This window comes from Entelurus aequoreus, linkage group LG12 (genome assembly GCF_033978785.1).
Source record: "Entelurus aequoreus isolate RoL-2023_Sb linkage group LG12, RoL_Eaeq_v1.1, whole genome shotgun sequence".
Lineage (NCBI taxonomy): Eukaryota > Metazoa > Chordata > Actinopteri > Syngnathiformes > Syngnathidae > Entelurus > Entelurus aequoreus.
Window position 1 is genome coordinate 65,785,385 of NC_084742.1, and position 15,128 is coordinate 65,800,512.

General features: G+C 33.9%; 1 protein-coding gene and 1 long non-coding RNA gene across 2 annotated transcripts in view; one reads left to right on the top strand and one right to left on the bottom strand.

The window, feature by feature from the left end:
• Positions 1-15,128, top strand: part of LOC133662458 (chemokine-like protein TAFA-2) — a 179,482-nt gene that overhangs the window by 16,313 nt on the left and 148,041 nt on the right. The gene's annotated exons all lie outside the window — the stretch shown is intronic.
• LOC133662459 (uncharacterized) overlaps positions 1,991-15,128 on the bottom strand; it is a 30,466-nt gene continuing 17,328 nt past the window's right edge. Inside the window, exon 4 of the long non-coding RNA XR_009828105.1 lies at positions 1,991-6,169. This is a non-coding gene — a long non-coding RNA (uncharacterized LOC133662459). The remainder of the gene's footprint in view (positions 6,170-15,128) is intronic.

A 15,128-nucleotide genomic window follows, 5' to 3' on the forward strand; every position in this document is an offset into this window, starting at 1 on the left:
TTATTTGAAAAACTTCAGCTTTTTCTGACTACATTGCGATTCTTTGCTGCATTTTCTTACATTTTTACTATTGATGTTTTTTTTAGATAGATATATTAAAACTATGTTCATCTTTAAAAAATGCTAAAAACAGATATTGTATCAATTTAAAGACCAAACTTTGTGTTATAGGTGACTAAGTATATTATTATCAATTATTAGTTCAAAATGTTGAGCTTTTCCCATTACATTCTAATGCTTTGCTCTGTTTTCTTACTAACCCCGTTTCCATATGAGTTGGGAAATTGCTCCTAGAACAATCCGGATGGTTCTTTTCCTCTTTGGTCCAGAGGACACGACGCCCACAGTTTCCAAAAACAATTTGAAATGTGGACTCGTCAGACCACAGAACACTTTCCCACTTTGTATCAGTCCATCTTAGATGAGCTCAGGCCCAGCGAAGCCGACAGCGTTTCCGGGTGTTGTTGATAAACGGTTTTCGCCTTGCATAGGAGAGTTTTAACTTGCACTTACAGATGTAGCGACCAACTGTAGTTACTGACAGTGGGTTTCTGAAGTGTTCCTGAGCCCATGTGGTGATATCCTTTACACACCGATGTGGCTTGTTGATGCAGTACAGCCTGAGGGATGGAAGGTCACGGGCTTAGCTGCTTACGTGCGGTGATTTCTCCAGATTCTCTGAACCCTTTGATGATATTACGGAGCGTAGATGGTGAAATCCCTAAATTCCTTGCAATAGCTGCTTGAGAAAGGTTTTTCTTAAACTGTTCAACAATTTGCTCAGGCATTTGTTGACAAAGTGGTGACCCTCGCCCCATCCTTGTTTGTGAATGACTGAGCATTTCATGGAATCTACTTTTATACCCAATCATGGCACCCACCTGTTCCCAATTTGCCTGTTCACCTGTGGGATGTTCCAAATAAGTGTTTGATGAGCATTCCTCAACTTTATCAGTATTTATTGCCACCTTTCCCAACTTCTTTGTCACGTGTTGCTGCCATCAAATTCTAAAGTTAATGATTATTTGCAAAAAAAAAAGTTTGTCAGTTAGAACATCAAATATGTTGTCTTTGTAGCATATTCAACTGAATATGGCTTGAAAATGATTTGCAAATTTTGTATTCTGTTTATATTTACATCTAACACAATTTCCCAACTCATATGGAAACGGGGTTTGTACATTTGTACTATTGTATTTTTACATAGTAATGTTATTATTTGAAAATACACAACTTTTTTTTATTTTACAGACCTTTTAGCTATGTTTGCATAAAGTATCAGATCGGTATCGCCGACACCAGCCTTTAACTTGCTATCAAATTGGAAAGAAAACAGTGGTATCGTACATCACTACTCCATAGCGTTTCTACTCGTATGGATTCTTCATTTGTCGCTTCAAGCAACGTTTGTAAGTTTTACAATATAACTAAAACTATTCTTACTTACTAATGTAAGTTTTACAATATAACTAAAACTATTCTTACTTACTAATGTAAGTTATACAATATAACTAAAACTATTCTTACTTACTAATGTAAGTTTTACAATATAACTAAAACTATTCTTACTGACTAATGTAAGTTTTACAATATAACTAAAACTATTCTTACTTACTAATGTAAGTTTTACAATATAACTAAAACTATTCTTACTGTAAGTTTTACAATATAACTAAAACTATTCTTACTTACTAATGTAAGTTATACAATATAACTAAAACTATTCTTACTTACTAATGTAAGTTTTACAATATAACTAAAACTATTCTTACTGACTAATGTAAGTTTTACAATATAACTAAAACTATTCTTACTGACTAATGTAAGTTTTACAATATAACTAAAACTATTCTTACTTACTAATGTAAGTTTTACAATACAACTAAAACTATTCTTACGTACTAATGTAAGTTTTACAATATAACTAAAACTATTCTTACTGACTAATGTAAGTTTTACAATATAACTAAAACTATTCTTACTTACTAATGTACATTTTACAATATAACTAAAACTATTCTTACTTACTAATGCACGTTTTACAATATAACTAAAACTATTCTTACTCACCAAAGCGTCCCATGTGTGATGTCTGTAGGAGTGTTTTCATGCATATTTGTACGTGCTATCGTAATGTAATCAAACTAGCGTTGTTAGCATTAGCTACTATGCTAACAGGTTTACAAGTGTTTGTTAGTATTATTAACTTACAACTTTTTCAATTTTAGCAGACCTTTTAGCTATGTTTGCATAAAGTATCAGACCGGTATCGCCAACACCAGCCTTTAACTTGATATCAAATTGGAAAGAAAACAGTGGTATCGTACATCACTACTCCATAGCGTTTCTACTCGTATGGATTCTTCATTTGTCGCTTCAAGCAACGTTTGTAAGTTTTACAATATAACTAAAACAATTCATACTTACTAAAGTGTCCCGTGTGTGATGTCTGTAGGAGTGTTTTCATGCATATTTGTAAGTGCTATCGTAATGTAATCAAATTAGCGTTGTTAGCATTAGCTAATATGCCAACAAGTTCACAGGTGTCTGTGTTAGTATTATTAACTTACATTTGCATTCTTTTTGTATTGTTTCAGTTTCACAAATTCCTCAGTAATTTCACCAAAACTTCACCGTTGAGTTATTGAGTCTGTTTAGCTGATTGGAGAGCTAGCTTGCGCAGCTAGCGGGTCCATGGCCATGACTTCTGTTTTGTTTGATCAACCATTTTACTGCTGTGTTACAGACACGGTTTGGAAACAATTAAGGTATGTAAATAAACATTTACAAAATACTTCTGTGTAAATAACTCAGGTTTAAAGCTCTGAACCGGAAGTACAAGTGCCGTTTGGTCTTCTAATCGTCCATAGCAATTTTTAAATCCTCACGCCAGGCAACGTTTGTAAGTTTTACAATATAACTAAAACAGTTCTTACTTACGAAAGCGTCCCGTGTGTGATGTCTGTGGGAGTGTTTTCATGCATATTTGTACGTGCTATTGTAATGTAATGAAGCTAGCGCCGTTAGCATTAGCTAATTTACGAGTGTCTGTGTTAGTATTATTACTTACAATGACATTCTTTTTGTGTTGTTTCAGTTTTGTAAATTCACCAAAACGTCACCGTTGAGTTATTGAGTCTGTTTCGTTGATTGGAGAGCTAGCTTGCGCAGCTTGCGGGTCCATGACCAAGACTTCTGTTTTGTTTGATCAGCCGTTTTACTGCCGTGTTACAGACATGGTTTGGAAACAATTAAGGTATGTAAATAAACATTTATAAATTACTTCTGTGTAAATAACTCAGGCTTAAAGCTCTGAACCGGAAGTACAAGTGCCGTTTGGTCTTCTAATCGTCCATAGCAATTTTTAAATCCTCACGCCAGGCAACGTTTGTAAGTTTTACAATATAACTAAAACAATTCTTACTTACGAAAGCGTCCCGTGTGCGATGTCTGTAGGAGTGTTTTCATGCATATTTGTACGTGCTATTGTAATGTAATGAAGCTAGTACAAGTACAAGTGCCGTTCAGTCTTCTAATCGTCCATAGCGATTTTTAAATCCTCACGCCAAGCAAGGTTTGTAAGTTTTACAATATAACTAAAACAATTTTTACTTACTAAAGCGTTCCGTGTGTGATGTCTGTGGGAGTGTTTTCATGCATATTTGTACGTGCTATTGTAATGTAATCAAGCTAGCGTTGTTAGTAAGTGTCTGTGTTAGTAATTATTAACTTACAATGACATTCTTTTTGTATTGTTTCAGTTTTGTAAATTCGCCAAAACGTCAACGTGGAGTTATTGAGTCTGTTGAGCTGATTGGAGAGCTAGCTTGACTTCTGTTTTGTTTGATCAGCCGTTTTACCGCCTTGTTACAGACACCGTTTGGAAACAATCAAGGTATGTAAATAAACATTTACAGAATATTTATGAGTAAATACCTAATTTCACAACGTATATATCTGCGACTTATATATAGAAAAATATTATTTTCTTCCACACTTTGGTGGGCGTGGCTTATATACCGCTGCGCATAATAGTCGGGGGAGATACGGTACATGAAATTTGATTGGCAGATTGGAGTATTCCAGCAATGACTGCTAGTCAACAGTTGATGAAGGAGGTTAAGACAATAAAATAATATTTCACTCAGAGTGAGCAATATCTTTTCAAACAGGAAAAGTCTGCAGCGAGTGAAAGCCCTGATTAGAACGTGTTGCACCTGTGTGCGTGTGTGTGTGTGTGTGTGTGTGTGTGCGTGTGTGTGCGTGTGTGTGTGCACAGCTAGAAGCCTGCTTTGATGCGCAGATGTGAGCAATCCCACAAAGCATCTCTCGCTCATTAGAAAAGAGAATGTTGATATTTTCGATATCCTCCGAGTGGCAGCTCCATGTTGACGATGTCTGCTGAAATATTCATGCAGCGTGTCAACACACACACACACATGGAGCTGCACGTGTGGTCACATGGTCAGCACCCCCGCAGGCCAAAAGGAGGGGGCGGAGGGGGTCTCTAACCTAAGGACTTGATGCTAGTGCATGCACGGATGGATACGGAAATAACGATACCGTCCAAACTTTTTCCACCATGGACCGCTTACTAAAAAAATCAAAGTATGCGGGGCGCTATTGACATTTTTTATTTGAAATAAATGTTAAAAACAGTCAGCTTTGTACTGTCACACACACTAGGTGAGGTGAAATTATCCTCTGCATTTGACCCATCCCCTCAAGGGAGCAGTGAGCAACAGCGGTGGCTGCGCCCGGGAATCATTTGCCGATTTAAGTGACTAAGTATATTATTATTATTGGGTAAAACATTTTTTGCTCTTTTTCTTACATTTTTACTGTTTTTTTTTTCCCCATGTAAGAAGACTAAAAATATTAATAAAAATGTGTAACTGCACAATCGAGTTTGCCTGTCTGAAAATTAGATATATGCGTTAAAATGTAATATCGGAAATTATCTGTATCGTTTTTTTTATTATCTGTATCGTTTTTTTTTTTTTTTTAATTAAATCAACATAAAAAACACAAGATACACTTACAATTAGTGCACCAACCCAAAAAACCTCCCTCCCCCATTTACACTCATTCACACAAAAGGGTTGTTTCTTTCTGTTATTAAGATTCTGCTTCCTACATTATATATCAATATATATCAATACAGTCTGCAAGGGATACAGTCCGTAAGCACACATGATTGTGCGTGCTGCTGGTCCACTAATAGTACTAACCTTTAACAGTTAATTTTACTAATTTTCATTCATTACTAGTTTCTATGTAACTGTTTTTATATTGTTGTACTTTCTTTTTTATTCAAGAAAATGTTTTTAATTTATTTATCTTATTTTACAAATTTTTTTAAAAAGCACCTTATCTTCACCATACCTGGTTGTCCAAATTAGGCATAATAATGTGTTAATTCCACGACTGCATATATCGGTTGATATCGGTATCGGTTGATATCGGTATCGGTAATTAAAGAGTTGGACAATATCGGAATATCGGATATCGGCAAAAAGCCATTATCGGACATCCCTAATGAAAATATTAATGTTCAGTTACACATTTAATAATGTTTATTATGGTTGTTGTAATTTTTTATATTAATCAATAGGTTAGTATTATTTTTATTTTTAATTAACTAAAAAAACTTAGATTTTAATTTAATTATATTTTATTTTTATTTTGAGAGCTTTTTTTTTATTTTTTATTTTTATTTTTTTATTAATCAATCAACAAAACAATACCACAACAATGCAATCCAATTCCAAAACCAAACCCGTCCCACCAATGTTAGGAATAACAACAAACAGAGCTTCTAATATTTTAGTTCAGGGGTGTCTAAACATTTTCCACCAAGGGCTGCTTACTAAAATGTCAAATTTATATTTATTATTTAAAAACAAATGCTAAAAACAGATATTGTGTCAGCTGTGTATTGTAAGTGACTAAATATTATTATTAATAGTTACAACAATTCCCATTTTTTACTATTGTTTTTTCCCATTTAAGACTAGAATAAGACAATAATAATATGATTGTGTACCTGCGTAAAATGTTTTCCTGTATGAACATCCATCCATTCATCTTGTTCCGCTTGGGGTCGCGGGGGCAGCAGCCTAAGCAGGGAAGCCCAGACTTCCCTCTCCCCAGCCACTTCGTCCAGCTCCTGTATGAAAATATTCATGTTAATTACACATTTAACAATGTTTATTATGGTTGTTGTAATTTTTCAAATTAAATAATTCATTTTTTTGTTAAATAACTAACTAAACTTTGTTTGTATTTTAATTTTTTTTATTCCGAGAGCTTCTAATTTTTCACATCAGGGTTGTCTAAACTTTTTCCTGCCAGGGCCACATACTGAAAAATTAACTGTGCGGCGGACATTTTTAATATATATATATATATATATATATATATATATATATATATATATATATATATATATATATATATATATATTTAAAATGCTAAAAACAGATATTGCATATATTTAAAGACCAAACTTTATGTTATAGCTGACTAAGTATATTATTATTATTAATTACTTCAGCTTTTTCTGTTTTTTTTTTTCAATTCTTTGCTCTATTTTCTTACATTTTTCCTGTTGTTGTTTTTTATAGATAGACATGTTATTATTTGAAAATACTTAACTTTAAAAATGTTTGCAGGCATGTTTGTTGTAATTTTTCAAATTATTATTCATAAATCATTATTAATAAAAAAAAATTAATAACTAAGTAAACTGTGGCGGCCATTTTTAATATTTTTTATTTATGGCTAAAAATAGATATTGCATATATTTAAAGACCAAACTTTGTGTTATAGCTGACTAAGTATATTATTATTAATTATTATTTGAAAAACTTCAGCTTTTTCTGACTACATTCCCCTTCTTTGCTCTATGTTCTTACATTTTTACTGTTGATGTTTTTTTTTTAGATAGATATGTTAACTATGTTATTATTTGAAAATACACGACTTTTAAAATTTGAGCAGGCACGTTTGTTGTAATTTTTCTAATTATTAATTCATAAATTATTATTTTTTATTATTTTAATAACTGACTAAACTTTGTTTGTATTTTAATTCATTTAATTTTTTTTTATTCCGAGAGCTTCTAATATTTTACATCAGGGGTGTCTAAACTTTTTCCTACTGAAATTTGCGGTGACCATTTTTAATATATATATATATATATATATATATATATATATATATATATATATATATATATATATATATATATATATATATATATATATATATATATATATATATATATATTTTTTTTTTTTAAATGCTAAAAACAGATATTGCATTTATTTAAATACCAAACTTTGTGTTATAGCTGACTTAAGTATATTATTATTAATTATAACTATGTTATTATTTGAAAATACACGACTTTTAAAATTTGAGCAGGCACGTTTGTTGTAATTTTTCAAATGATTAATTCATAAACATTTTTTTATTCATTATTTTAATAACTAACTAAACTTTGTTTGTATTTTAATTCATTTAATTTTTTTTTATTCCGAGAGCTTTTTTTTTTTTTTTTAAATGCTAAAAACAGACATTGCATATATTTAAAGACCACACTTTGTGTTATAGCTGACTAAGTATATTATTATTAATTATATTTGAAAAACTTCAGTTCATTCTTTGCTCTATTTTCTTAAATTTTTACTGTTGTTGTTTTTTTAGATACATATGTTAACTATGTTATTATTTGAAAATACATGACTTTTAAAATTTGAGCAGATACATTTGTTGTATTATTATTTGTATTATTTTAATTCATTGAATTTTTTTGTATTCCGAGAGCTTCTAATATTTTACATCAGGGGTGTCTAAATTTTTTCCTACCAGGGCCACATACTGAAAAATGAACTATTTTTGACCATTTTTGATATATATATTTTTTTTAAATGCTAAAAACAGATATTGCATATATTTAAAGACCAAACTTTGTGTATAGCTGACTAGGTATATTATTGTTAATTATTATTTGGAAAAACTTCAGCTTTTTCTGACTACATTACCATTATTTGCTCTATTTTCTTACATTTTTACTGTTGATGTTTTTTCTAGATAGATATGTTTGTCACTACTTGAAAATAGACGACTTAAAATTTGAGCAGGCATGTTCGTTGTAATTTTTCAAATGATTAATTCATAAATATTTGTTTTAATTATTATTTTAATAACTAACTAAAGGTTGTTTATATTTTAATTAATTGACTTTTTTTTTTTAATTCCGAGAGCTTTTAATATTTTACATCAGGGGTGTCTAAACTTTTTCGTACCAGGGCCACATACTGAAAAATGAACTTTGCGGTGACCATTTTTAATATATATACACTACCGTTCAAAAGTTTGGGGTCACCCAAACAATTTTGTGGAATAGCCTTCATTTCTAAGAACAAGAATAGACTGTCGAGTTTCGGATGAAAGTTCTCTTTTTCTGGCCATTTTGAGCGTTTAATTGACCCCACAAATGTGATGCTCCAAAAACTCAATCTGCTCAAAAGAAGGTCAGTTTTGTAGCTTCTGAAACGAGCTAAACTGTTTTCAGATGTGTGAACATGACTGCACAAGGGTTTTCTAATCATCAATTAGCCTTCTGAGCCAATGAGCAAACACATTGTACCATTAGAACACTGGAGTGATAGTTGCTGGAAATGGGCCTCTATACACCTACGTAGATATTGCACCAAAAACCAGACATTTGCAGCTAGAATAGTCATTTACAACATTAGCAATGTATAGAGTGTATTTCTTTAAAGTTAAGACTAGTTTAAAGTTGTCTTCATTGAAAAGTACAGTGCTTTTCCTTCAAATAAGGACATTTCAATTTGACCCCAAACTTTTGAACGGTAGTGTATATTTAAAAAAAATGCTAAAATCAGATATTGCATATTACTAAAGACCAAAACGTTGTGTTATAGCTGACTAAGTATATTATTATTTGAAAAACATTCTTATTAAATTTCGATTCTTTGCTTTTTTCTTACATTTTTACTGTTGTTGTTTGTTTTTAGATAGATATGTTAAATATGTTATTATTTGAAAATACACAACTTTAGAGATTTTTGCAGGCACATTAGTTATATTTGCACAAAGTATCGGATCGGTATCGCCCGATACCAGCCTGAATTAGACTTGGTATCGGATGGAAAAGAAAATCAGCGGTATCGCAAATGTACTTGATACTGGTGGCCTGTGGCTTTCCATGTGACCACACTCCCCCACTTATCTGGATGTAAGCCATTTTAATTGCCCACACACACACACACACACACACACACACACACACACACACACACACACACACACACACACACACACACACATACTATCAGGCCGTGTCGTGAGCGCAGAGATAAGGGTTACACGGGATCAGGCATTAGTAACAGGATGAGAGGACCGCAGAAAAGCGTGGCCCCAGAGGAGCAGGCGCCAGGAAATAGCCTTAGCCCTCCTATTCATTTCTTATCTCAGGAGGTTGTTGGCCTGAACTCACGGCTGCTTTTAATCCTCTCTTTCAAGAGCTGATATTGGAGCAGTCAAATCATGCATCTCATTAAGCAAAACCATTAATCCTCACTCCTAATTAATCCCGCCACAGGAGTGGCGCCACACTGCGAAAACACCACCAGGGCATTTTTACCTGAAATGTCAAAAGACGAGTCGTGATGTCGGGGACAAGAGCTCATTTGGAATTTGATGCCTGCAACGTGTGTCAAAAAAAGCTGGCACAAGTGGCAAAAAAGACGGATAAAGTTGAGGAATGCTCGTCAAACACTTATTTGGAACATCCCACAGGTGAACAGTAGGGGTGTGGGAAAAAATCGATTCGGATTCGAATCGCGATTCTCACGTTGTGCGATTCAGAATCGATTCTCATTTTTAAAAAATGTATTTATTATTTTAAATTTATTTATTTAAAAAAAATATACACTACCGTTCAAAAGTTTGGGGTCACATTGAAATGTCCTTATTTTTGAAGGAAAAGCACTGTACTTTTCAATGAAGATAACTTTAAACTAGTCTTAACTTTAAAGAAATACACTCTATACATTGCTAATGTGGTAAATGACTATTCTAGCTGCAAATGTCTGGTTTTTGGTGCAATAAGCGCTATAAAAATCTAATCCATTATTATTATTATATATATGTACATATGTATGTATGTGTGTATATATATATGTATGTGTGTATATATGGTTGTTTATATGTATGTATATATATATATATATATATATATATATATATATATATATATATATATATATATATATATATATATATATATATATATATATATATATATGTGTATATATATATATATATGTGTATATATCTATGTATGTATATATATACACTACCGTTCAAAAGTTTGGGGTCACATTGAAATGTCCTTATTTTTGAAGGAAAAGCACTGTACTTTTCAATGAAGATAACTTTAAACTAGTCTTAACTTTAAAGAAATACACTCTATACATTGCTAATGTGGTCAATGACTATTCTAGCTGCAAATGTCTGCTTTTTGGTGCAATATCTACATAGGTGTATAGTGGCCCATTTCCAGCAACTATCACTCCAGTGTTCTAATGGTACAATGTGTTTGCTCATTGACTCAGAAGGCTAATTGATGATTAGAAAACCCTTGTGCAATCATGTTCACACATCTGAAAACAGTTTAGCTCGTTACAGAAGCTGCAAAACTGACCTTCCTTTGAGCAGATTGAGTTTCTGGAGCATCACATTTGTGGGGTCAATTAAACGCTCAAAATGGCCCGAAAAAGAGAACTTTCATCTGAAACTCGACAGTCTATTTTTGTTCTTAGAAATGAAGGCTATTCCACAAAATTGTTTGGGTGACCCCAAACTTTTGAACAGTAGTGTATATATATATATTTTCTTAAATTAATCAATCCAACAAAACAATACACAGCAATACCATAACAATGCAATCCAATTCCAAAAGCAAACCCGACCCAGCAACACTCAGAACTGCAATAAACAGAGCAATTGAGAGGAGACACAAACACCACACAGAACAAACCAAAAGTAGTGAAACAAAAATGAATATGAATCGTGACCCCAAGAATCGATATTGAATCGAATCGTGGGACACCCAAAGATTCACAGCCCTAGTGAACAGGTTAATTGGGAACAGGTGGGTGCCATGATTGGGTATAAAAGCAGCTTCCATGAAATGCTCAGTCGTTCACAAACAAGGACGGGGCGAGGGTCACCACTTTGTCAACAAATGCCTGAGCAAATTGTTTAAGAACAACATTTCTCAAGCAGCTATTGCAAGGAATTTAGGGATTTCACCATCTACGCTCCGTAATATCATCAAAAGGTTCAGAAAACAACCGTGTGGCTTCGTAGTAAAAGAGTGCGGGTACTAGACTGGCCTGCCTGTAGTCCAGACCATTGGAAATGTGTGGTGCAATATGAAGGCTAAAATATGAGAAGGGAGACTGTTGAACAACTTAAGCTGTACATCAAGCAAGAATGGGAAATAATTCCACTTCAAAAATGTGTCTCCTCAGTTCCCAAACCTTTACTGAGTGTTGTTAAAAGGAAAAGCCATGTAACACACTGGTAAAAATGCACCTGTGACAACTTTTTTGCAATGTGTCGCTGCCATTTAATTCTAAGTTAATGATTATTTGCAAAAAAAAGAAGAAGAAGTTTCTCAGTGTGAACATGAAATATCTTGTCTTTGCAGTCTATTCAATTGAATATAAGTTGAAAAGGATTTGATGTATTCTCTTTTTATTTACCATTTACACAACGTGACAACTTCACTGCTTTTGGCTTTTGTAGATATATACATGCCTCAAATTTTTACTTTTTAAGGTCAAGGCAAGTGTTGCCTTAAAGGAGGACTCATATTTTAGGGCACCAAGGCAAACATTATTTCTTTCAAGGCATGCATATATATATATATATGTATGTGTGGGTAAAAATCACAAGACTATTTCATCTCTACAGGCCTGTTTCATGAGGGGTTTTCCTCAATCATCAGGAGATTTTAATGGAAGCATTCACATACCATGGTTTATATAGGGCACAGAGCGGGTGGGTACAGGCAGGCGTGGGGGCGTGGTGATTGACTCATGTGTTACCTAGGAGGTGTTTCCTTCTGTGACGGCATGCTGATACAATTTCGCTGCGCTTGTTGAGGGATGACAAGTCTGGACGGTATATGATAAACAGTTTCTCTTTTAAGCATAGGTTGCATCTTTTGTTACCACTGTTGTAAGGTGTGCTGGATGCAAGAATTTGCCTGTACCCACCCGCTCTGTGCCCTATATAAACCATGGTATGTGAATGCTTCCATTAAAATCTCCTGAGGATTGAGGAAAACCCCTCATGAAACAGGCCTGTAGAGATGAAATAGTCTTGTGATTTTTCCCCACACATACATATTACGCTCGACCACGGTATCAAGCACTATTTTTTGGATAATCTAGTTAAGACATATATATATATATATATATATATATATATATATATATATATATATATATATATATATATATATATATATATATATATATATATATGTATATATAATGTTAATAAACTTGTCAGCTTTTTGTCATTTCATGATGCCTTTATCTGTATTTTTATATTTTGATAGAAGCAGGTATTTTTTTAAATTATTTATTTATTATTTTAAGTTATGTACATTTATATGTACATGTAGATGTCGTATCGGGACAGATCCATTCAGAGTTTGAGTAGAAATATGTCGTATAGGAATGAACTATATACAATAACACATCAACAACGTGCTGTGTCACATGAATGGCTTTTGAATACCTTTGTGACATGAAAAAAACACAAATAATGTATAAAAAACGTGTGTTTACTTTTTGATATCAAAATAAAACACAAAGCAGTTTGGCTAATGAAGATGAAGTCTAATAAACAAGCTTTGTTCTTCTCCGACACTGCCTAGTGTTTCAGTACAAGAGTTTGGCCAACAAAAATAAAGGAGCGACACCTCTCACTTTGAATACACAATCTTCGCAGCCAGCATTCAATTCGATGAGATGACAAAACATTATAGCTAATATTGATGTTATTTGAACACTGATACAGTTTGCAGTTTAATAAAGGAGGCGTGAACATCCCAGTAAACAAACTAAAGACTTTATAAACAAGTTGTGACAACGTTCACGACACATCACCTTCCTCACCTCCTTAACTCTCAGTCACAGCAGCTGATGGACGCTGTATTGAGAAAATAAATGCAACATCAAATAGTTTTCTCCTTGGCTGTATACTTTAAGTGTGGGGACAAGTGTCTCCAATATTGTCCACACCTGTCTCCATCTAAACACTACAGTGCCTCTTAAACACATGGCGGGAAGCGAGGGAAAATAACGTTAAACCAAGCGCTTAGCTCTGTTTACTACGAGGGGAAATCTCCCCACCAAAGTCTGTGTAGTTAGGCCGCCATGATTATCAAGCTAAATGACGCTAGTGCGCATGCGCCTGACTTCCTGTTGCCTAAAATGCATGAATAAATTACGTTTTTTCGGTAATTAAAAAAATTAGACGGTGTTTTATCGCAAATGATCGTTATACCGTTAATTTTTACATCCCTTGTCCATTAAGAAATAAAAAGTCAAGTGCGGTCAAGGCATGTTCTTGTCGCAGATGTTGGTCAATTTTTTAGGGTCTTTTACGGTAAATGATGAGGGTGGTTGCGGCTCTTGCCATGGTTAAATTCAAGCCCTGTACATACAGTGGTGGTCAAAAGTGTACATAGACTTGTAAAGAACATCATGTCATGGCTGTCTTGAGTTTACAATCATTTCTACAACTCTTATATTTTTGTGATGTAGTGATTGGAGCACATACTTGTTGGTCACAAAAAAACATTCATGAAGTTTGCTTCTTTTATGAATTTATTATGGGTCTACTGAAAATGTGAGGGTCAAAAGTATACATACAGCAATGTTAATATTTGCTTACATGTCCCTTGGCAAGTTTACCTGCAATAAGGCGCTTTTGGTAGCCATCCACAAGCTTCTGCTTGACCACTTGACCACTCCTCTTGACAAAATTGGTGCTGTTCAGCTAAATGTGTTGCTTTTCTGACATGGACTTGTTTCTTTAGCATTGTCCACACCTTTAAGTGAGGACTTTGGGAAGGTCATTCTAAAACCTTCATTCCAGCCTGATTTAGCCATTCCTTTACCACTTTTGAGGTGTGTTTGGGGTCATTGTCCTGTTGGAACACCCAACTGTGCCCAAGACCCAACCTCCGGGCTGATGATTTTAGCTTATCTTGAAGAATTTGTAGGTAATACTTATTTTTCATTGTCCCATTTACTCTTTGTAAAGCAGCAGTTCCATTGGCAGCAAAACAGGTCTAGAGTATAATACTACCACCACCATGCTTGACGGTAGGAATTGTGTTCCTGGGATTAAAGGCCTCACCTCTTCTCCTCCAAACATATTGCTGGGTATTGTGGCCAAACAGCTCCATTTTTGTTTCATCTGACGTCACATGGACAAAGATAAGACCTTCTGGAGTAAAGTTCTGTGGTCAGATGAAACAAAAATGGAGCTGTTTGGCCACAATACCCAGCAATATGTTTGGAGGAGAAAAGGTGAGGCCTTTAATCCCAGGAACACCTTGCCTACCGTCAAACATGGTGGTGGTAGTATTATGCTATGGGCCTGTTTTGCTGCCAATGGAACTGCTGCTTTAAATGGGACAATGAAAAAGGAGGATTACCTCCAAATTCTTCAGGACAAGCTAAAATATTTGTCATAACTTACTGCAAGGATTGTTCTCCGAGGACGCAAACGGACTATTTCGGACAGGACTTGAAGCTAGGAACATATTTATTAAATAATAAATCCTACACAGGACAAAAGTCAGGAACTAAAACAAAAGGAAAGCGTGCCGATTGCACGAGAGGCTAAGGGACATAAAACTTAAAGCAGGAAACATACGCTAACACTTAGCCTGAACTATGGACATGAAACAAACAAAACTTACTGTGGCAAGAAACGAACAGCATGAACTAAGCATGAAACAATCAATGACGCCAGGCCGAGGTACGGGTCCCGAACACATGAGG